We start from the raw sequence: 22,136 nt of genomic DNA on the forward strand, positions 1-22,136 counted from the left end.
CTTGGCCCACCTCCCGCCTGAGAGGGCGCCTGTTATCCAGAGGTCCCTGGCCAGTGGGGAACTTTTCTCTCTCTTCTAGATGCTGGCTCTCTCGGGGGTTCAGACTCCCACACATTAGGCTGAACACGACCAGCTTCTTTAAAGGAAAGCACATTATGGCACCTAACTCAACCTCTCCCAGTGCTCATTTCGGCTGGAGTTTCAAGTTCCGATACCTGTCTTTTGTAGTATGAACGCTGCCTTGGCCTGGTCCTCTGTCAAGCAAGATGGTGGCTGGGAGGTGGTGTTCCAAATGACAGCCTTGTCCTGGGAACTTCCTGCCTGAGGGAAGGTGAGGGTCTTCAGGCCGGACTCCCAGGGTCTCCTGCAGGGCCTAATTTAGCCTGAGGCTTAAAGAGTCAGAATGCAGGCCTGGAGGATGAGAATGATGGACTAGAATGCAAACAATGATGAGGCTTTTTCTCAGCCCAGCAGGCCAGGAAGACTTTGTTCTGTAGCTCTAAGAAGGTAACTTTGCATAACACATCACACAAACAATTTACTTTCATAGCCCCTTTCTTAGTCGATGCACAGATCATCCCTGGGTGATGGATGAGCAAGTCTGTGATTACTATTTTACAGATAATAATAATAGTACCTAGCACTTACTGAGTGCTCCTGGAGTATCTTACACTGTGAAAAATGCTTTGTGAGGACTATCTGAACTCATATAAGAAGAAAGATATTACAGTTATCACCATTACTCACAGTTTTCAGAGGAGGCTTCTAAAGAACAGAGAGGTTAAGTAACTAGGCTAATGGCACACAGACAAGAGCCAGAGCCCAGAATCAAACACAGACTTCCTGATCGCGATGACTAATTCTGTTATAGCAGGACTTTCTTTCAAACCAAGATAAATTAGATACCTTTTATAGCAAGCTATTTATAGATGTTAAAGTATATTTAAGATTAAAAGGAACAAAGGCGGAATCCAGCATGGTGGTTGAGGGATATGTATGCCATAGCTGCACTTCCTGTTCTTTTCTCTCCATCAATCACCTGCCTGATGACATTCACAGGTGTGACAATCTCCCAGGGCTGTGATCAGCTTCTGAGGAAATTGCTAAAAAATGTTATATGGAAATAAAGGACTGAAGTTATTCATAATTGTCACAACCATAAGTGGGTCATTAGCCATGGCATCCATAGGATAGGCTGTGGGTCACGGACACTCCATTCTTTCGACCCGTGTTTATTGAAGGCCTACTGTGTGCCAGGCACTGTTCCAGGCTTTGAGGATAGATTGCTGGGTGAAACTGACGAAAGTCCTGCCCACGCAACATGGAGCTTACTTCTAGTGTTCCTAGGGAGACAGACCATACAGCAACACAAACAAGGAGAACATACAGTGACTTAAGAGTGCTAAGTGCTGAGCACCAACTTCCAAAAGGGCAGAGTGTAAGGAGGACAGCAGACCCTTTAACCAAGGAAACGATCATTTGGCTGCTGAAAATTACCTTTAAAAAAACAGCCATTTAAAATTTCTAAAAGTTGTCCCAAGGGTATGCAGCAAATGGAGAAACATCTACTCCAGAAAATCTACTAAATCTTGGTAAGAACAGTGAGTCTGTGACCCTGGCCCACTCATCACCATCCCCCCATCCCCAGCCCTGCAATGCAGAGCAGTGTGATGGGAACTCTACTCTAGGAGGGTGCAGCAAGAAGATGGGGCACCTTCTCCACTCAGCTGTCTGTCTAGGGCAGTGCTTTCACCCTGGGAGGGGCAACCTCAAAGACTGGCGACACCCTGCTCCTCCAAAGGAGTCCTGCTTTAGTCAGATCAGACTGTGGAGCAATTTATGCCCCAGGGTATTATTGAAAACAATAGAACAATCAGCTGGCAATTAGTGGAGCCTAACAGCTGGGTGTGATACCAATAAATAGAGACTAGGCAGGTGCCCAGGTAGACTGTGCTCATGCCCTCTGGGGAGCAACATCAGAGACTACACACTGCTGGGGAAACAGACTTCACTCAACTTGTCTAGCCAGTCACTAAACAAATAAGCACACAATAACAAGATCCAGAAAAGAGAAAAGGGCTCAGTATACAGAATTGCTACAATATATTATCTAAAATGTTCAGTTTTCAACAAAATATCCTGAGACATGCAAAGAAAAAGTGTGACCCATACACAAAAAAAGTAGGCAAAAGAAACTGCCTGTGAGGGGGCCTAAGTGTCAGACTTAGCAAAGACTTCAAAGCAACTATTATAAATATGTTCAAAGAACAATAAGTAGCTATGTCTACAGAATTAAAGGAAAGCATGATGATAATGTCTCATGAAATAGAGAATATCAATAATGAGAAATTATTTTTTTCTTCTTTTTTTAGGTTTGTTTTTCTTTTCACTGAGGAAGATTAGCCCTGATCTGTTGCCCATCTTCCTCTTTTTTTTTTGCTTGAGGACAAATAGCCCTGAGCCAACATCTGTGCTAATCTTCCTCCACTTTATATGTGGGTCACCACCACAACATGGCTGACGAGTGGTGTAGGTCCATGCCCAGGATCCAAACCTACAAACCCAGGCTGTGAGCTGGAGCATGCTGAACTTAACCACTATGCCACAGGGCTGGCCCCAAGAGAAATTATTTTTAAAAGAATTATAAAAAGTGGAAATTTGGGCATTAGAAACTATAATAACTGAAATGAAAAGTTCACTAGAAGAGCTCAACAGTAGATTTAATCTGGAGAAAGAAAGAATCTGCAAACTTGTAGGTAGCTCGATAAAGATTATGCAGTCTGAAGAATAGATAGAATCAGATGAAAAATGAACAGAACCTTTGAGAAATGTGGGATACCATTAAATACACCAACATACGCATAATGGGACCAGCTGAAGGAAAGGAGAGAGAAAAAGGAGCAGAAAAAAAATGCTTGAAGAAATAGTGATGGAAAACTTCCCAAATCTGATGAAAAATATTAGTCTATACATTGGAGAAGCTAACACACTCCAAGTAGGTAAACTCAAAGAGAGCCACACTGGTCCGCATCGTAGTCAAAATGTCAAAGACAAAGAGAAAATCTTGAAAGCAGCAAATGAAAACAACTCATCATGTACAAGAGAACCCCCATAGGATTAACAGCTGATTTTTCAGTCTTGGCAGAGTTTGGTAATTCCTTAAAGTGTTAAACAGAGTTACCATATGACCCAGCAATTACATTCCTAGATACATGCCCAAGAAAAATGAAAACATGCATCCTCACAAAAACTTATACAGTCATATGCCACATAACAGCATTTCTGTCGATGACAGACCACATATACATTGATGCTCCCATAAAATTAGTACCTTATAGCCTAGGTGTGAAGTAGGCTATACCATCTAGGTTTGTGTAAGTACTCTCTGTGATGTTCACACGATGACTAAATTGCCTAATGACACATTTATCAGAACATGTCCCCATTGTTGTGATGTGTCACTATACACAAATGTTCATGGTACCATTATTGATAATAGTTGTAAAGTAGAGGGGCTGGCCCCGTGGCCAAGTGGTTGAGTTCGCGCGCTCCGCTGCAGGCGGCCCAGTGTTTCGTTGGTTCGAGTCCTGGGCGCGGACATGGCACTGCTCATCAGACCACGCTGGGGCAGCGTCCCACATGCCACAACTAGAAGAACCCACAATGAAGAATACACAACTATGTACCGGGGGGCTTTGGGGAGAAAAAGGAAAAAAATAAAATCTTAAAAAAAAAAAAAAAAAAAAGTTGTAAAGTAGAAACAACCCAAATGTCCACTGACTAATGAACGGATGAATAAAGTGTATATCCATGCAATGGAATATTATTCAGCAGTAAAAAAGAATGAAGCTCTGGTGCAAGCTATAACATGAATGAACCTTGAAACTATTACACTAAGTAAAAGAAGCCGGTTACAAAAGATCACATATTATGTGATCCCATTTATATGAAATATTCAGAATAGGCAAATCTATAGAGACATTATATTAGTGTTTGCCTAGGGCTAGAACAGTGGGGCAAATGGAGAGTGATTACTACTTGCTAAGGGGTTTCTTTTTGAGTTGGTGAAAGTGTTCTAAAATCAGATTGTGATAATAGTTACACAACTCCATGAATATCCTAAAACCTATTGCATTGTACTTTAATTGGGTGAACTGTGTGATATGTAAATTATATCTCAATAAAACTTTTTTTTGAGTGCTAAGTGCTCAAAAGAAAAATAAAGTAAGGTAAAGTTTTGGCAGTATTAGGAAGGTGGGAGGGAGAATGATCTGGGATACAACGGGAAAGCCTCACTGAGGTGACATTTTTAACATTTTGGAATGTTCCAGGACCAGTGTTTGAGTGACAGCAAGGCAGTAGTGGGAGATGGTTTCAGAGAAGTCATGGGGCCTAGATCTCAAGGGCCTTCTCTGAGATGAGCAGCATTGGTGGGTTTTGAGCAGAAGCGTAATATGCTTTGTTTGTTTTCAGAGAATCACTATGATTGTAGTTTTGTGAATAGACTGAAGGGGGAGGCATGAGTAGATGAGGTAGAGGCAGCTGTTGATGATGGCTTGGGTCTCCATTCAGAAGAGAGAGAGTAGTGGCTTGGAGCAGGGTGAGAATAGTGGAGGTGGTGGTGGGGTTTTAGATTTGACATACGTTTTGAAGGTAGAGCCACCAGGACTAGTCAAGAGTTACAAAATGTTCAGTGTAAGGGGTCGAATAGTAAACATGTTAGGCTTTGAAGGCCGTACAGTCTCTGTTGCAACTACTCAACTCTGCAGTTGAAACATGAATGCAGCTGTAGACGATACATAAATTAACGGGCATTGTCATGGTCTAATAAAGCAGTGTTTGCAGAAACATGAAGTAGACTACATTTGGCTGGTGAGATGTGGTTTGCCAACTCCTGGATTAGATGTCAGGGGCAAGAGGAAGAAAAGAGTTAAGGATGACTTGAAGGTATTTGTTCTTAACCACTGGAAAGATGGAGTTGCCATTAATGGAGGTAGTGAATACTGCAGATGGAGCAGATTTGTGGAGAATGTGAAGTACTGAGATCTGGACTTCTTAAATTTGAGATCCCTTTTAGACATCCAAATGTAGATGTGACATAGGCAGGTGGATCTGTAAGCCTTGAGTTCACAGAAAAAGTCTGGCCTGGAGTCATCAGCATAGAGGTAGTATTTAAGACCCTAGACCAGATCCAAGAAGTGAATGTAGATAGAGAAGAGTAGAGGTCCCAGGACTGAGCCCTGGGGTACCCCAACATTTAGCTGTCGAGGAGATGAGGATGAACCAGCAAAAGAGACTGAGGAAGAACAGCCATAGGGTAGGAGAGAAACCAGGAGACTGTGGCATCCTGGATGCTAAGCTAAGAAAGTGTTTCAGAGAGGTTATCTCCATCCTTTCCTTGCGCACTCACAAAATTGTGTTGGAATGCAAATGAGCAGGGAGATGTTCTGACTGGAATAATCCTGACCTCCCTCTAATTTCTAGACAGGAAAAATCATTGTCAAACTTTTTATTCATTCAACAAATATTCACTAACTGTCAGATCACCGTGCACTGTGCTAGGTGCTTGGAATAGAATGGGGAGTCAAAAAATGCATGGTCCGTGCCCTCAGAGAGCTTACAGTCTAGTTAGAGAGACGTTAATCAAGTAATGATTAACATTAACCAGGGATGGACCATAACTACTCACCAAGGCTGTAGAACTATGAAACATGACAAGAGTTCTAAAGGAAAGGACCCATATCTAAGAAAGCAATACTATGACTTTTGTAGAAAGGAATCGATCTAATCTGGAGGGTCAGGGAAGCTTCTGTATTGTTCTGTGTTTTTAACAATAAATTATTCTCAGCACATCACACCCTGATAAAGACACACCTGGTTTTTGAGAAGATACTTGAAAACCTCTGAATTAGAAGGAGTATGGACTTTGTAATCCCACCCAAGAGCAAATCTCAGCTGTGGGTCCTTGTGTCTTTCGTTTATCCTCTCTGAACCTCAGTGTCCTTACCTGTCCAATAGGGGATAATAAAAGCTGCAGTTGGGATTATGGTGAGGACTACATGAGAGAAAGTGTGCAAGACACCCAGGATAGAAGTGCCTCCCTTTCCTTGAGAAAAACAATATGTCAGTTTGTACACCTGTGACATTTTGTCTTCCAGGATAATGTTCCCAAGGCAGGTCTTTGCTGCCAGTTTGCTATTTTATGAGGCTGGGAGTTTCCAGTCATTTTCCGGGATATCTACCATTTTGCCAGCATTCTCTCCCAGGAGAAGCGTCTAGAAGCTCGAGCGCCTGCATTTAGAAAGTGCTGGAAAATCAAAGCATCCCTGTGCCATTCTTACTTGTTCTGTCAATCCTTCATGTAAAGAAAACTCAGTTTTTTATTCAGCTGTTTAATGAAAATTGGTAGTTGCAAAAAGCTGCTGTAATAAGTGCAGCTTTCTTTATCTAAAACAAGAGTAATGTTTGCTAGCACATCATGTCAATTAACAGTATTTTCGTGGAAATGTGGAATAGTAAGTGTGTCTACATCATTGTTGCCGTTTTTAATCTTTTTGGGGAAGGGAACAAAATCTTTAGCAGTCTTTCATTTTGATTTGCCCACACTAGCTTGTCTGTGTTTCTCCTTTTAATTAATGTAATTAAAAGAGGATAAAAGGCTGTGTTAAAATTTTGTGCATTAGATTATCGGGATCAAGAATAATTAAAATGTATGAAATGTGGCTGATTCCTAAGATGGTGGGAAAAAGAAAAGGAAGGCCTCTTTCTGGGTTAAAGTGTGCCAGAATATTTTTCATAAGATAAAGAAATGTGTCCGTGGTCTGAGAAGCATTTATGATGTGGAAGTTTATACAAATGGACAAGAAAGAAGGCTTGCTTGGTGGGGGCGGTTATCCTTATGTTTTTCAAGAGCAATTGTATCTTTTATGGTTACACCTCTCATTTTGCTCCCTTCTCTGAAAACCAAGGGGGAAGTAATACTAACACCTACTATCTGCTAGGTACCCTACAAAGTACTCTATATAGTTTAACTCATCTAATCTTACCCAAACCTTTGGTAGATGGATGTCTCCATTTTATAGATAGAGAAACTGAGGCTTAGAAGAGGTGAGTGGCTGTTATTACCAAGGTCATGCAGCTAGGAGTAGTAGAGCATATTGAATTCTGGTTGTTTTGTTGGGCTTTTTCATTGACGATGCTCTGCCTGTTGTGAAAGACAGATTATTGTAAGTCTGAATTGGAAAAGTGGTTAGAAACTATTGAGGAGAATCTCTTTCGAGCATTTCTTTTTCATGAAGGCAGTTCTGCCTCTGTGGGTGCCTTATTTATCTTTATCTGCGCGATGGAAGCTTCACAAGTTTCATTTGTTATCTGTATGGTTACATAGGTTGGGTGTTGCTGCTTGAAAGTCAATAAGCATCTAGAATGCTTTCTTTGTTTTCTCCCTTCTGGGGTAAGACAGATGCAGCTTTGATCTCCAGTATTCATTTAGGACTATCATCATTTTTTTGTGTGTTAAACATCCCTCTGTTTTAAGACATTATGGGTTTAGTAGATTTTGCTATTTTTTAAAATGAATTTACATGGCAAAGGTAAAAATTGAAAGCTATGGTGGACATTACCAGAGTTCCCCATGATGTGTTTTTCCTCTTCTTCCTGGACATACACTTCCCAGCCCCCTTGCAGTTGGGTGAGGTCATGGGACTACTTTGACCAAGGAAAGCGGTATCATTCACCTTCAAGCTGAAGCACCTAAACGCCTCTCTAGATCTCTCTTCCTCTGTGACTGTAACCTGGAAATTATGTGTTGAGATCACAGAGACACAAGAAGGAAGCAGACTAGATCCCTGCATCACTGCTTTGGATAGAGGTGCTGGAGAGGCTCTGGACCTCCCGTCAACTCTGCATGAGTGAGAAATCGGCCTTCTTTGTATTAAACTGCTGAGATCTACAATCGTCTATTACTGCATCACAGCCTAGCCTATCCCAACTAATATAACAACTCCTGACAGCCTCTTCTCCCCCATTTAAAAAAATTTACTGGATTTTGGAATCTAAACATCAGAGAACCACTCTTGAGTAGATTATTTAAAACGATATGTATATACACACATATACATGCATACATATACACACAGACACGCATATATACATAATATAAAGTTTTAAAGAATATTGTTCTTTAAAATTATGATATATATTATGTAGTTATATATATATTACACAGCATACTCTTTTTAATAAAATAAACTTAAATGAACTTACAGAATGGACCTTTATTAGATGAGTGGATTGGAACTTTGGTAATATCCCTTATAGTAATTAGGGTTTCACAGTATCAGGGCCAGAAGGTACAAATCTAAACCAGCAAGGACTGGTGCTGTCTATCCTTTTATAGTGCCCCGAAGACCAAGATGCTACCATTGCTCTGAGTGACCCAATGCCATTTCTACCATCGCAGTTTTCAAGAGTCTTCCTTAGGCGCAGTGGAATCCCTTTTTAGTTCATTTGAAATCCATTCCTTCTTATTGCACATCTATGGAAACAGAGATAAAAAATAGTTCATTATGACTGTCCTCATTAAAGCTCTTCTTCTAGGAGGCCACAGTCCTTGTCGTCAAGTCCTTCTCCTCTGTAAGCTAACCAGTAGTGATTCACTCTGGCCCCATAACCCTCTAACAAGATGTTGACTGACGCTGACTAGGATGGAAGGGTGATTTGATTTTCCCACATGCATGGAGCAGCCTCTTTGTCATTACCTGCGGCGTTGTGTTGATGCTTCTCTGCTCCCTGGTGCCTATGCAGATGAGTCTTTGAACTCTGCATTTGTGCTAACACTTTCCTCATATTCATGCTCTTCCTCCTGCCTGTGCCACTCTCTCTAGCAGCTAATTCTTGACCTTGGCAATTTTAGAAGTCTTTTCATTTTGGCTTCTGACTTTTGTGTCATGCTTAGTAGGGCTTTCCCCACTATAAAATTGTTTTTCACTCCAACAAAATAATTTTGACCTTCAACCTGACTGAAATCACACTTTTCCTGATTTCTGATCACCTCAGCCACAGTCAATCTTGGCTTCCTTGCCCTCTTTGTACATACTTTATACAGTTATCGTCATTTATGTAAATATTTTGTCATCCTATCTAACTAGAAAGTTCTGAAGGTCAGCAGTTGCCTCCTTGTCTCCCCACAAGAGTGTCCTGCATTTCACAGATCCCCAATAGATACTTGATTAAGTGTGTCATCTGTATTCCCTTTCCTCTCCTGCTTCCCCCCGTCTCAGCCACCCAACAAGTTTGCTGTCATGAATGTGGAGTTCCACTCTGTTTTTGTAAAAACAGTTGGAGTTTTGTCCCCTTTTACCAGGTCTCTGAAATTTCCAAAGTAGTTCCCTCACCTTCTCTAATACCTAACAGCATATTTTTCAAAAATCCTGAGTAGAATGGTCTCCAGGTTGAAAATAATTGTCACAAAGATTTATCGATCCGTGCATTTTATTTCAATAATCGGTGCAAGGGCGATGCCTAGACCTCTAGCTTCCCCACCACTGAGCAGCACCCACAGAGAACATGCTGTCAAAAGGATTCAGCAAAGTGCTTTTGCACCATCCCCCTCCTGACTGTAATTAGACCTTCGAGAACTCTGCACGCGCCCTATCATAACATGCATTTCACTCTCTTCTAATTGCTTGCTTAATTGTCTTCCCCTCATTTCTAAGCTCTTCTAATGCAGGGCCCCTGTCTGTGTTGGTCACCATGATGCCCATCAGGCCTCACACAGTAACTGACAAATAGTAGGAGTTCATTTAGAGTGAATGGACACATGAGTGAATGAATGAAGCACCCATGCTTCCCAGAAATATAGTTTTCTTGTCCTATTGTGCAGCTTTGGAGGAGGAGGCTCCCAGGGACTTGGTCATTTTTACTGCTTTCTTCCCCAGTTTCACAGCAATTGAAAAGTGTTTGTGTTATTTCAGGTACAAAGAGCATGGCAACAGCTCGCCCACATTAGGTGGAGTTTTGAGTTGTGCCCTAGGAATGGGGGTGATTTTGCAGTCTTCCATTTGCTCACTTCCTCCCCACCTTTTGAATTTTGTCTAGTCAGTTAACAAATTAGTGCCAAACTTAACAGTGAAAGCATCATTACTTCCCCTACCAATAGCTAATGTTTATTGAATGTTTGCTGTGTGCTAGGCTCAGTGCTGAGTGCTTCACATTCATTCTCGTTAGATCCTTGAAACAGCCCTTCAAGGGTAGGCACTGTTATTGTCCCTCTTGTTATAGGTGAGAACCTCAGGCCCCATATCATAGAATTAGCAAGTGTCAGAGCCGGGGTCTGTCCCAAGGTAATCCATTCCAGACCCCATGTATATTACTACCTCTTTTGAAGTTGATAGTCATGTGTCAAATCTACTCCAGATGAAGATTAATCTCTTTTCACTTTCTTTGTTCTAGCTTTTCTCTTCATTGCTTCACTGTCAATCACTTGTGAATTGCTTCTCATAATTCTCATATGATATACTGATAATAAGGAGATCAGAGAGTAGTGGGCCCATCTTCAGATAAAGAACTGGAGCATAGAAAGTTAAGTGACTTGCCCATAGCCACACCAGGGTAGGATGTCACTGCCTCCATTTGGTCATGGGTGGCCTCAAACTGTTACATTTGGTGATGTACTTCTTGGAGATATTGAGGTCTGAGGGAACCATCTTCTTCCCCACATGCTCTGAGTTCTGTATGCTGGAGACCAAAAGCAGAGTATTGCTCATTCACTTGTATTCCATTTCTATTAGTGAAAAGTTATTCCAGGTCCCATGATTTCACCATGAAAGGTCTCTGTGAACCAGAGAGAAGCATTCTGAAAGAAGTTATTAGGCATTATTAATACAATTACGTACAACAAAAGACATAATTTAACTTCTCCACATCCAACAAAGAAATTCATTTGAAGCTTCAGGAACTCCAGCTGGAAGGGCAGAGCTCATCAGAGTGGGTTCTTCAGGCGGGGGAGTGTGGGCAAGGAGCCGTGCTAGCTGCTTTGTCCTCGGGGACGCTTCTGTGCATGATGGAATACACCTCTCTCCCAGCCTCCCAGCCCCTCCCTCGCCCTCCACCTAGGGAACCACAGCACATCCTATCACAGGCACAGAGTCCGGAATATTGGCTTGTACTTGCATCTCCCCTGACCCAGGATACTGCATAGGCAGCATTGAAAGAACGATTGATTCGAAACAATAGAAGATGACGATGGAAATACTCAGAGGACAGAAACAGTGGCCATTGGAATGGAAGGAAAGCCTTGGTGAATTTTTTTGACTTTATCCAAAATGTCAGAAATAACTGTTATTTATTGTGTGACATTGTGGCCATCCTCACCACAGTTCCATTTAATATTTTTGCCTTATTGCACTAGAACATGAGCTAGGAGAGAACAAGCACTGTATCTATACCCAGTCCCTAGAAGAGTGCATGGCACAGAGTGGGTGCTCAGAAAATCTTTATTGAATGAGGGGATGGTACCGGTGAAGAAATCAGTGACCCCCAAAGTTAAGTTACTTGCTGAGGGTCACATCACTACCAGGAAGCAAGGCCAGGATTTGAACCCAGGGCTACCTAACTCTATAGAATTCTTTCTTTGTGATTGCTTGGATAGGTCCCTGTTGGTGAAGAGAAGTGGAGATTAGAGACCCAAAGGTGTTTAACAGAAGCTCCAGTTTGAGGTTCAGGGAATGTGGGTTCTGGCCCATTCTTGCTAAAATCCCGGAGTGACCTCCGAAAAGGCCTTTCTCCACTCAAAGTGTCAGTTGACTAATCTGTAAAATGGAGAGATGGAAGCAATGCTCTCTAAGGGTCCAAGGTTTTCTCAGATGCAACTGGGCAGATTTATGCTTTGTCATCTCCCATGCTCACTTGGAGCTGGGTCAAGGGTTGAGGGAGGGGGTGGCTAATTCATCGCCCAAGCCTGTGAGGAAAGCAGTCAACTGCACTCTATTTCCGGGATGCACAAAAATTCAAGGATGACATAGTCGCAAGCCAAGAAACAACCTCAAATGAAAGTTGAAGAGAGGAAAGAAAGTAGAGGTATTTGAAGGCTGGACACAGCTTTTGGGGAGGGAAAAAAAAGAGCTTTGATTTCACTCCTGGGTTGGTGCAGTATATAATAATCTGAAACAGGCGCTCAGGTTAATAACTGCCCAGATCTAATCCCCTGCACATAAGAGAGCTGTTAAAAAGAAAAAATAGGCGAGTATCTTTAAAGCCTCTATTCTTATGTGTGATATTTTTGTATTCCTTTGGAGGCTGCATAGCCAGGGCCTTTGCATCCAGCAAAGGCTTTCTTCCCGTCTCCGGGCTTGGGGATTATTGATTTGGAAGGCGAGGCTAATTTACATGTAAATAAATCTCAGCGCTGGGCAGCGGGGATGGGACGTCCAGATGCCGCGACTGACTTGCTGACGTCACAGCTTCATTAGCATGCGGAGGATGCGAGCACTGCAACAGCGACTTCTCCGGCACCACCAGCAGCTCCGCCAACAGTTATTATTATTTGTTGGCCGAGCTGCACATTTCCTAGTTCACTGTCTTGGGCTCTGCGACCAGCTGACTGCTTGCCCTGGGTCTGGCTCGGGATCAGTTCGTGACGCTGAGTCTGGGGTATGTGACTTCCTGCAGACGAAACTGGGGCTCTCAAGAAGGCGATCGGATCCAAAGGAAGGGTAGAAGTCACACTTCCCCACCCCGCCACCCCCCGCTTGGTGGCTCCGTAGCGGGGTCTCGACCCAGCAGTGCTCTTTTCTGTGAGTGAATGCAGAGCAGCTTGGGCTAAGCCTGGTGCTGTCTTCAGGAAGGGTCCAGATTTTGAGAAGGGATTTCAGAAGATGCTTTGGCTGCCTGCAATCCTGCTTGCGTTCTTAGAAGCCAGACTCAGGGAGAAAGTGAACTGGGGCAATTGACAAGCTCAGAGGGTCTGGCGGAAGCTTCCTCCGATACTGGGCATTTCATCTTCCCTGGAGGTAGGTAAGGAATTTGCTCTAATTCACAAATTAATCAAGAGTGTATTTTCTGGGGAGGATGAGAAAGCTAGATCTAGAGGCTTCGAGTTGGGGGAGGATGGCAGGGCTCCGTTATCTTGGCCAGGTGGCAGTTTTAGTGGCCCTCTGGCACCTTTTGCCTTTCCTATGCTTATTAGAAGGCTCCATTGCAAAGTGGCATGTCGCAGCTATAGGGAGTCCTGAAGAAATGCTTAAGTCCTGGTGCTTTAGAAGCAGCATTTTCTCTAAAAGAAGTGCAGCTGCCTTTAAAAATAATGATAATATTAAAGGAGAGAGGGCTGAAAACCACACACCTGGTGGTGGTCCTGCACAGGAGCCCTTTCGGCTCAGGATGGCAGAAACCATGAGAGGCTCTGAGGAAGGAGGACTGAGCTGAGACTTCCAGGTAAAGAAATGGCGCTGGAATTATTTAGGTTTAATTTTAGCCATTGCTTTCAGATTAGAAATGGTGACAGAGCTCCAGAATATGACTGCACAGCCTGGCTGGAACACATGACTCAATGTGTTCTCTACACTGGGTTTCTTGAAGGAGTGTTCATAGTTAGTTCTCTTTACTCTTGGTTTCCCAAAAACCGATCATAGCATTACTAATCTGCCATAGAGGTCTTGAGATGAAATGCAGATTTTTAATCCCATTATTCTTTGTTATGTGGTCTTAGAATATGCTGGGGTCTGACGGGAGTTTTGTGAACCATAAATAATCCGGGCTGGGCCAAATCACACCAGGGTAAGTGATAGGTACCAGATGCGATGCCATCCGCCGGTCCAAGCGTGGCTCTTGTGTAACTTAAGCACATAGATTATTTTCCCAGTGAGAGAGTTCTGCTTGCAGTCGATGCATCCACGAACCACAGTCAGGGGAGGGCTCCAGTGTGCCATGAATGTATAGACGGACTGCCGTGTACCAAAGCTGCAGCTTGCAAGGCTGCAATTTGCTTTGCTTGAACCTCTCTTCCCGGAGAGTGTCTTAAACCATCTCAGTGAGACTTAAGCTAAAAGAAGCAGCCTGGCCTCCTTGCTGGAAGCTGAATTGGCTCTTCTCCTCCTGCTCCCCTGAAGGCTTACTGCCTGCTAATGGCTTTCACAGATGGGTCAGGATGAGTGTCCCCATGGGCTCCAGAGTAAGTCACAACTTTGACGGAATTACCATATTTTGGAAATTTGGATTTTAATGCCTCCTTGAGTGCTTGTAAAGGTTTTGCCTTTCCATCAAATGCTCTTTCCCCTGGGAAATTCTTTTTTTAATGTGAAAATTAAAACGTGTTCGTTCTGTCGGGCATTGCAGCCTGTAAACTGTCATGAGACAGCAAGAAATAGTAAAATAGCATTGTTTGAAATGGCAGGTTTGTAAAGGTTCATCCCATAATGTAGGGGAAAAAAAGAAATATAGGACGGAAGATGCATTCATGGAAGCTTAAAATGAGAAGGGAACTTAGAGGTTAGACAGTAAGAAATGATGTTTATTAAGGGCTCAAACTCTGGATTCAGAGAGAGCTGAAGACACTTAGGGCTCCCTCTCTGACAGTTTTGATTCCTGCCTGTATAATCGAAGGAGAAATAGAGCGTATAGCCAGGGTGATAGATGTAAGGATTTAATGAGATGACATGTGAAAAACACTGGGCACAGTGCTAGCCACATAGTAAATGCTCAGTAAATGTTAGCTTTTATTATTGTTGTTGTTATTGTTGCCTTTTATCATTATTATTGTAAGCATTGTTGCTAAAAACAAAACAGTCCACTGAAAGGGCAACATGGTCACATCTGTTTATCTGCAAAGAGATTTTGCTGCAGAAAAGGTGGCATCTCCAGTCACTGTAACATCTACATCCATTCCAACAGGAGAAACTTTCCATCCTGTTGATTGGGTTGACAGAATAAAGTGTATTATCCGGGGCTGCTATATTTTGCAGAACTAAAAGTGACCGAATGGTGTAATGAAAGCCATTAGCCCTAGCTGGGGCTCAGGCCCCCTTAAAGAAGGCCTCCTGTTTTGGCAGCTGACAAGTCACAGGTAGAAAGCTGCAGGATCCAAATCGGAATTGGTGCATTTCTGGATTTCTGTTTGCATTTCTCTTCTGTTCCAACTTTGCGTGCAATGGCAGTCCTTTTCTTTCTTCTTTCTTTTTGGTGCAGACATTTCACGTTTCCTTCTCCATCCAGGGAGGCCTTTGAATATGTGCTTCACCTGCTGGTTGGCTCTTCAGAAGTTCCAAGGCTGAATTTATGCCACGAGATGGGGGACTTTGGCTTGTGGGTCGGCTGTTAAGGGAAAGCAATAGGCCTCTCCTGCCCACGTGCCCCTGACCCTGTCCTCTGCCCGTAATTTGTGTCCACTGACAACACACATCTTTGCCAGACTTGTGCCCTCCCTCCATGCCAGAGAGTGTACTTCAGTCACACCATTTGACGGCTGTTTCTCCCTTACCTCCCAACATCTTTCTTTTAAATTTAGGTGAAAGGAACTCCAATGCAGAGCTCGGAAGGACATATAAAAAGTGAATTAAAGGAGCCAGGGATGTCTGGTATAAAGTCCTTTCTCAGGAAACTCAGAATTGGGAGCTGATCATTCCTGGTTGCCATTGGTCTTTAGTCAAGTTGTGTTTTGCGTGGAGAATGGTATTTATACCTTGATAACAGCCCACCTCCATTGCCTCCTGGTTGCATATGTGATCTTGGGAGAGTAGCCTAACCTCTCTGAATTTTGGTTTCCTCATGTGAAAATTGGAAATAAGTTCCCCTGGACTCGTGGGGTTGCTGTGAAATGATGGCTGTAATGCCCTTGCCCAATTCCTGGTACCTATTACATGTTTCGGACTTTATTTCCTTCTGGTGCCGATGATGACTTTCATATTTCTCATTTAATCCAACCTGCGAACAACAGGGGGTAGTGGTTTTAATACCCATTTGTCAGAGGAAACTGAAGGCCGCAGAGGGAAAATAACTTACCCTAAAATATGACGCAGCTGGTGACACCTCCTGGTACCTCGTCTAGAGCTTCTACTGCACATCACTTCCAAGGGCTCTGAGTCTGAGCAGAGCTCTTAACCACCCCATGGACTGCCCACCTTGAATTAACAGAAACCTCTTCAGAAGCCCCAAGCCGTGGTCTTCCCTGTTCTCTGTTGTTTTCAAACACACAAAAGTCAAAATGCTCTGTCCCTCAGACGGGAATCCTGGGCAGCGTTTGAGGGAGGACTTTTCTTTGTGTCTCACGGCCCACTGAAACCTGCTGTGTTCACTCTCTCCTTGATTGTTGCGCTTATAATCAGGTAACTACCGGTGACTGTGACTCTCCCAAACTAAGCAGCTTGGGGGCTAGGCACTGGCCAAATCTGCTTTCCTCGTTGCTGCTCTTGACTCCCACTTGCCATTTTGCTCTTGTCCCAACCTGTAAAGATTTTTAATGAAACACTCTTGTTTTTATACCTTGTCCATGTGTGTGTGTTTGAATAAAGCTGAGGAGAAAATGTTGGGTAAGGATCACCCTGAGCTTCCAGCATCAGAAGTCTCCACAGTCTCACTGTGGACCTGGCCAGTTGAGTCTGGAGACTTGGTTTTCTTTTTTCTTTGGCCTGTTGTTGGAGCAGTTCTTTGTTTGGAGTCTGAAACCCCCGCAGGCTTGCTTGTTCCGTTATTTCCCTGGGGACAAGGCAGAGGGAGACGGGAACAAGGAGAGAGAGATTGGATGGAGGAGTGCGCAGGAGGGGGGGAGGGATGACAGAATGAGGAAGCAGCTGGGAGAAGAGCAGAGCAATCTCCAAACCACCATGAAAGTGGAAAGCTGAAGGTTGCCTTTGGTGAAGTCGCAGCTCAAAGACAAGAGCCTCTATTCTTCAGCTAGAAATTCCTCTCCCCATCTGTCCTTCAGAATTCATAGTGCAGCCATTTTAAAACCTAAAACCCTACTCGTGGCTAAACAGCACGTGTTTTCCACCAGAGCACTGTGGACCATTTTGCAAAGCTCATTAATTAAAAAGAGCACATTTTCAAGTACAATACGAGCCTGCTTTTCGTTGGTGGGTAGGGGTCAACTTCGAGCACACTTTTGGCTGTAAAGTCAGTAAAAATCAAGTTGGCTGTCCCGAAGACTCAGATATTAGGAGAGCTGATGTGGAAGAGGAGATGTAACAGTGTAGAGGACACAGAATCCAGAGGCATCGCTGCTTGGAAGTGGAAGAGGCATCAAGGAAGTCAGGGCTGGCCTCATTTGAGAAAGTGTTACCAGTGCCGTGCTTGCTCAGAACAGTGGAGTGAACTGGAGGAGGAAAGAGTAATGGCGAATGCTCATATCCTCCTTCTTCCTGGTCTTAGCATTGGAGCTGCTGTATGTGAACCATCTGGGGCACTGGAGGGATCACTGGCACCATTTACCCCTTGGGATGAGGAACAGAGATGGAGCCAGGTCGATCGTTTTGATGGCCCAGCCCTCTGCCAGTCTCATGGTAGATGGCTGACTTTAGTTGCCTCCGTTCCTCTTGCACTGGGAGTGCCACTGGCCTCAGGTCCTCCAGCCCCCTTGACTCCCTAAAATCAAACCTTATAAATGTTATCCAGCTCCATCCAGGGTTAAAAGTAACTGAGACAGGAATTCTGAGCATTTCATTTCAACTGGGCAGGATGCCATTTTTCCAGCTCTTTTCTTGGCATCCGTTCTTCAGTTGTGAGTCCTTAGAGATGCTTGTTCGTGAAAGTTCCAGGACTCAACTGAGAAACAGCTATACTTTCTGTGGTCAAAGGGTCAGATATGGTTTCAGGATAGCTGTTAGTGTGTATATAAGTGTATGTTTTGGGTGTCTGTGTATAGTGTGTGTGTTAGTGTTTGGGTGAATGTATAAAAAAAGTAATAACTATTGTAGATTGAGCACCTACTGTGTGCTAGCTGACATGGAAGACGCTTTACATACCTCACCTTATTAATTCTTGCAGGAATTATGCAGCGAGGTATTACTAGCTCTATTTAATAATGGAGAAACCAAGACTCCTAGAAGTTAAGTAACTTGCCTGAGGTCATGCAGACAGTAAAGAGTAAAGCTGGGATTCAAACCCAGGATAATCATAGTCCAAAGCCTAAATGATGTGCACCATTCTAGACCTCTTTACACTTTTACTAGAATGTCTTCTGTGAATGTTTCTTCTTTGTCTTCTGGATCTTCTCTATGGATCCCTCACTTGAAAAATACCTCTTTGTTTAGCCATTGAATTGAAATCCTCTTGCTTGCTCTTTTGCTAAAATTAGAAACATCCGAGAGAACGTGTCAAGCATAAAACAGACTATAGTGGCATCTTCAACTACAACTTTGAATGTGGCTTTTAGAAGATGGAAGGGTGAGGTTGGTTGGAAAGTCAGTGAGACACACGGAGATGAAGCATAAAGGCTGCAGGCCAACGAAGGCGGCCGTTTGTTGGACTACAAGGATCATGGGAAATTCTGCTGGCCTAAACTTGAGGTCATGGGCGAACCAACTGGAGTCTAGAGAGAGGAGCTGAGCTTGTGGCTCTCAATCCCCAGTTGCGTACACATCAAGTTCTAACTAGAATGTGTGTGTTTCCCCTTTCTAAGGCTTAGTCTTTCATCCCCAAAATGAAAGTCCTGAATCAAGCGATCTACAAGTTTTCTTCTGACCCTGACCTTGATGAGTGTGAACTTTCAGAATGAATTTGGCCCTGTCAGTGAAGGCGTGTTGATTTGCACCATCAGCTGCTCTTAGGCAGAGAACTTAAAGGTCAGGTTTTATATCAGGACCTGACCTCTCTGTGCTGTGAATGTGTGTGGAATATGAGAAGCTGTAGCCCTCCAGAGAATGGCTCAGAGCTTCCTGGAAAAACATCTGACCTTTGGATGTTTCAGACTAGTGAAGAGGGAGTGCGTGCATCCCTCAGAGTGTGGTGCTGCTCATTCGTTCTCAGAAGCCCTCTGGGGCTGTGTTATGGATGCATGCACCCTGCAGAGTGCCAGAGACCGGGGCTTCTCCAGTTAATCTACACCTGGGGGTGCTGCTGAAATGCAGACTCCGCATTTTTAACAAGCTGCCAGGTGAAGCCGATGCTGTTCCTTCTCAGCCACCTTTATAATAGGCATAGAGTGTGCCACGGGAAAGAAAATTTGACTAAATTCAGAAGACCCAGGTTCTAGACCCAATTATGTCATTCCTTATTTGAGTAAACCTCAAGGAAATCACTTAACCGCTCTGTGACTCAGTTTCTCCTTCTGCAGAGTAATAAAAATAATAACTAATGTTTAATGACTGCTTACTATGTGCCAGGCACTGTGCTTACTATCTTATTTACTGTATCTTATTTAATCCTCACGATGACCTTATGAGGCAGGTTCTACTATTATCTGCATTCTACAGAAGCTAAGCACAGAGTGGTTAACTAACTTTCCCAAGGTCACACAGCTAGTAATTTGAATTCACACCATCTGACTGTGGAGACTTCACAACTTGTAGAGATGACAGATGTGAAAAGTCTTGGATCTTGTGTGTGTGTGTGTTACACAAACATACCATATAAATAAATGCATGCATTTATACGATATGCATGCTTATAAATATTTAGGGCACCTGAAGTTATAAGAAGTAGGCATTTTCCAGATGAGATTGTATTGTATTAAGTAAATAAAGTGAAATGCCTCGTGAAGTTTTGAAGGTCACAGGGGCTTGCTCTATTCCCTTGGGTAGTTCAACTGGGAAAAAAAGTGTTAGCTAGGAGGAAAGTTCACAGGAATGGGAGGTTGTGCTTGACTGAATTTCTGGTTATTTAGAATTAAATCCCAGTTTGTTTTCAATCTTGTTTATGCAAATTTGGACAGTGTATTCAAGCACTTTTCTGCCTTAACAGGAAGAGCAGGGTTACCCAACTGTGTGTATCTAGTGATTCTGGATATGGCAGCCATGTAAATTATTATCCTGAACAGGAATTCCCAGTGAACCTGTCCTGCGAGTGGAAGTCGTGAGAGGTTGATTGTGAGCCTCATCTGAGTTTGATATCTGCCACCTCAGTGGTCTCCAGGCTGTGATCTGGCAGGATAAACAGATTTCTGCTTTCTTCCCTCACTCCTCCTTGTTATTCCCCCAGAAGCTTCTATTTGAATGGCAGAGGAAATCTTCATTGGGGAAAATTATTTTTATTTGAATGGGTACCCACGTTTGAACTCCATTCTTAGAAATGTCCTGGCAATAGTCGTAGGATGGCAAATACCTGGCACTTGCATCGCCAGGCCCCAATCTCCCTTGTCCATTGCAGACCTCACTGGTGAAATACTACATTCTTTTTGTCAAGCCTCACACAGCCTCAGAATCCTTCTCAGCACAGCACTCCAGGCAGCTTGTTGTAGTTGGTTGTAGTTGGCTCAAGAGATTTAACCTACATACCATGTCTGCCACCCTTGGAAACTTTCTGGAAATTGATTCTCTTTTCAATTTAGTAAAGATATATTAAACACTTACTAATTGCTTGGGTTTGCTGAAAAGAAATTCCATTTTCCACTTATTCTACATTTTATTCTTCTTCCCAAAAGTGGATGACCTCCAGACTTATTAAAAGTTGTAGTTAGTTGAATTTTCTATTAATTAAGGTTCAGTAGACTTTTTTCTTTCTCTGGGATATCCATCCTGTTCTGATTAATATGGTGGCCATTCTTAAGATTCCTGTCACTTTTCATTACCAGTGATGTAGGGTCTTTATCCGGCCTTCCTGCTGTGATGTTCCCAGGGGAGTACCTGCTTTGCAATGAACTGTTTTCCATAGACATCCTCTGGGCAACTCGGCCATTGGCTAGGTGGCCAGTGCACACACAGTGGCTGCTTTTGGCTCAGGAACTTGCACAGCCCTCAGCTAAAGCCCTCCCCAGACAGCTCGTCTATCGAGATTCAGGAGTTCATTTAAACCACTGCTAAGGCTACTACTTGCATTTGAGTTCATCATCTCAGAAGTCACCTGTGAAGACTAGAAGCTTGCCACCAATTGGAACAGTGAACCCACACCCAACCCCCTGCCGTGCTTCCTGTGCAGGTTGGGCCACTTTGAAACACCTGCCTCATTAGGAGGCAGGGGGGAAAATGCAAAGCGAGGAATTCTCGTGTTCCTCTCTCAACACCAGGAGGTTTGGTTCTTGGCAGACTGGCTTCTGAAAGGTGAAGGGATGGAAAGGAACCTAACCACTGGGCTTGATGGATCAGACAAGCATGAACCTGCCTTCCTTTCCCTCTGTCAGGTCGGCTGCCTAACCTGCTGCCTAAACACCGTCAAAACCCTTGCCATACTTAAAAATTGTTTTGAATCCTGTACCACTGAATTGCTAAGATGCAGCGTCCCACATGGTAACTATAATATCGTGCGCTATTTTGAATCTTTAAAAGAACGTTGCAGAGAGTGAGAACCAGAACACCCGCAGGATACAGGGCGCTGTCTGTGGCCCTGAGGGGAATATCAGTGAAGACCTTTCACGCTTAACTCGTTCTTCCAACCAGGTGTTTTTAACTTGGAATTCATGAGCACCAAAGGACCAGCAAATATTGATGAACTTTTTGAAATTAAATGCAGAATTTTCTATGAATGTGTATGTCTCCATTTTTGAAGGGAGAAGATTCTGGCTTTCATTAGATTCTTAAAGGCATAAAATCACCCCAAAGGTTAAGAGCTGCTAGAATGGATGGTAGATTGTTGTAAACTCATCCAGGAAAATCTCCAAAGGTTAACATGGCACTGAAAAAAACCATCCTTCTGCCCTGTGGAAATACAGCACTTTTCTACATGGCTACTGGGGAGCTAATGCTAAATTCTGTGGAGCTGGCGGGAGAATTATCTTGGTTCTCTTCCATTTTATAGTTGGGTGAATTGAGGTCTGCAGTCTCAGATGCCAAGGCCACAGGAGTGCTTGTTTCTTCTGTGTTTCGGATACTTTTATATTATTCATTTAACAATTTTTTGAACATTTACTTTGGGTTGGGTCAGGGTTTTCAGTCTTTCTATATTCAAGGCATTCTTTCAAATATTGGACATTTTGCCACACAATAAACAGAATTAAATTACACTATAGTTATGGTACAATTCTCAGTCATTCTCAACAGTAAATGTATTCTTCT

At 43.2% G+C, this 22,136-nt stretch overlaps 1 protein-coding gene across 7 annotated transcripts in view; it reads left to right on the forward strand.

Moving 5' to 3' along the window:
• PRICKLE2 (prickle planar cell polarity protein 2) overlaps positions 1-22,136 on the forward strand; it is a 306,961-nt gene that overhangs the window by 186,180 nt on the left and 98,645 nt on the right. The window contains exon 1 of one of the 7 annotated variants that reach the window (XM_046680842.1): positions 12,602-13,010. The exons of the other annotated variants lie outside the window; for them this stretch is intronic. The gene's annotated coding sequence lies outside the window, so the exon portion shown is untranslated. Of the gene's footprint in view, positions 1-12,601; positions 13,011-22,136 lie in introns of those variants that run through there. 7 annotated transcript variants of the gene reach the window in all.

The sequence above is a fragment of the Equus quagga genome, chromosome 1 (assembly GCF_021613505.1).
Source record: "Equus quagga isolate Etosha38 chromosome 1, UCLA_HA_Equagga_1.0, whole genome shotgun sequence".
Taxonomy (NCBI): Eukaryota; Metazoa; Chordata; class Mammalia; order Perissodactyla; family Equidae; genus Equus; species Equus quagga.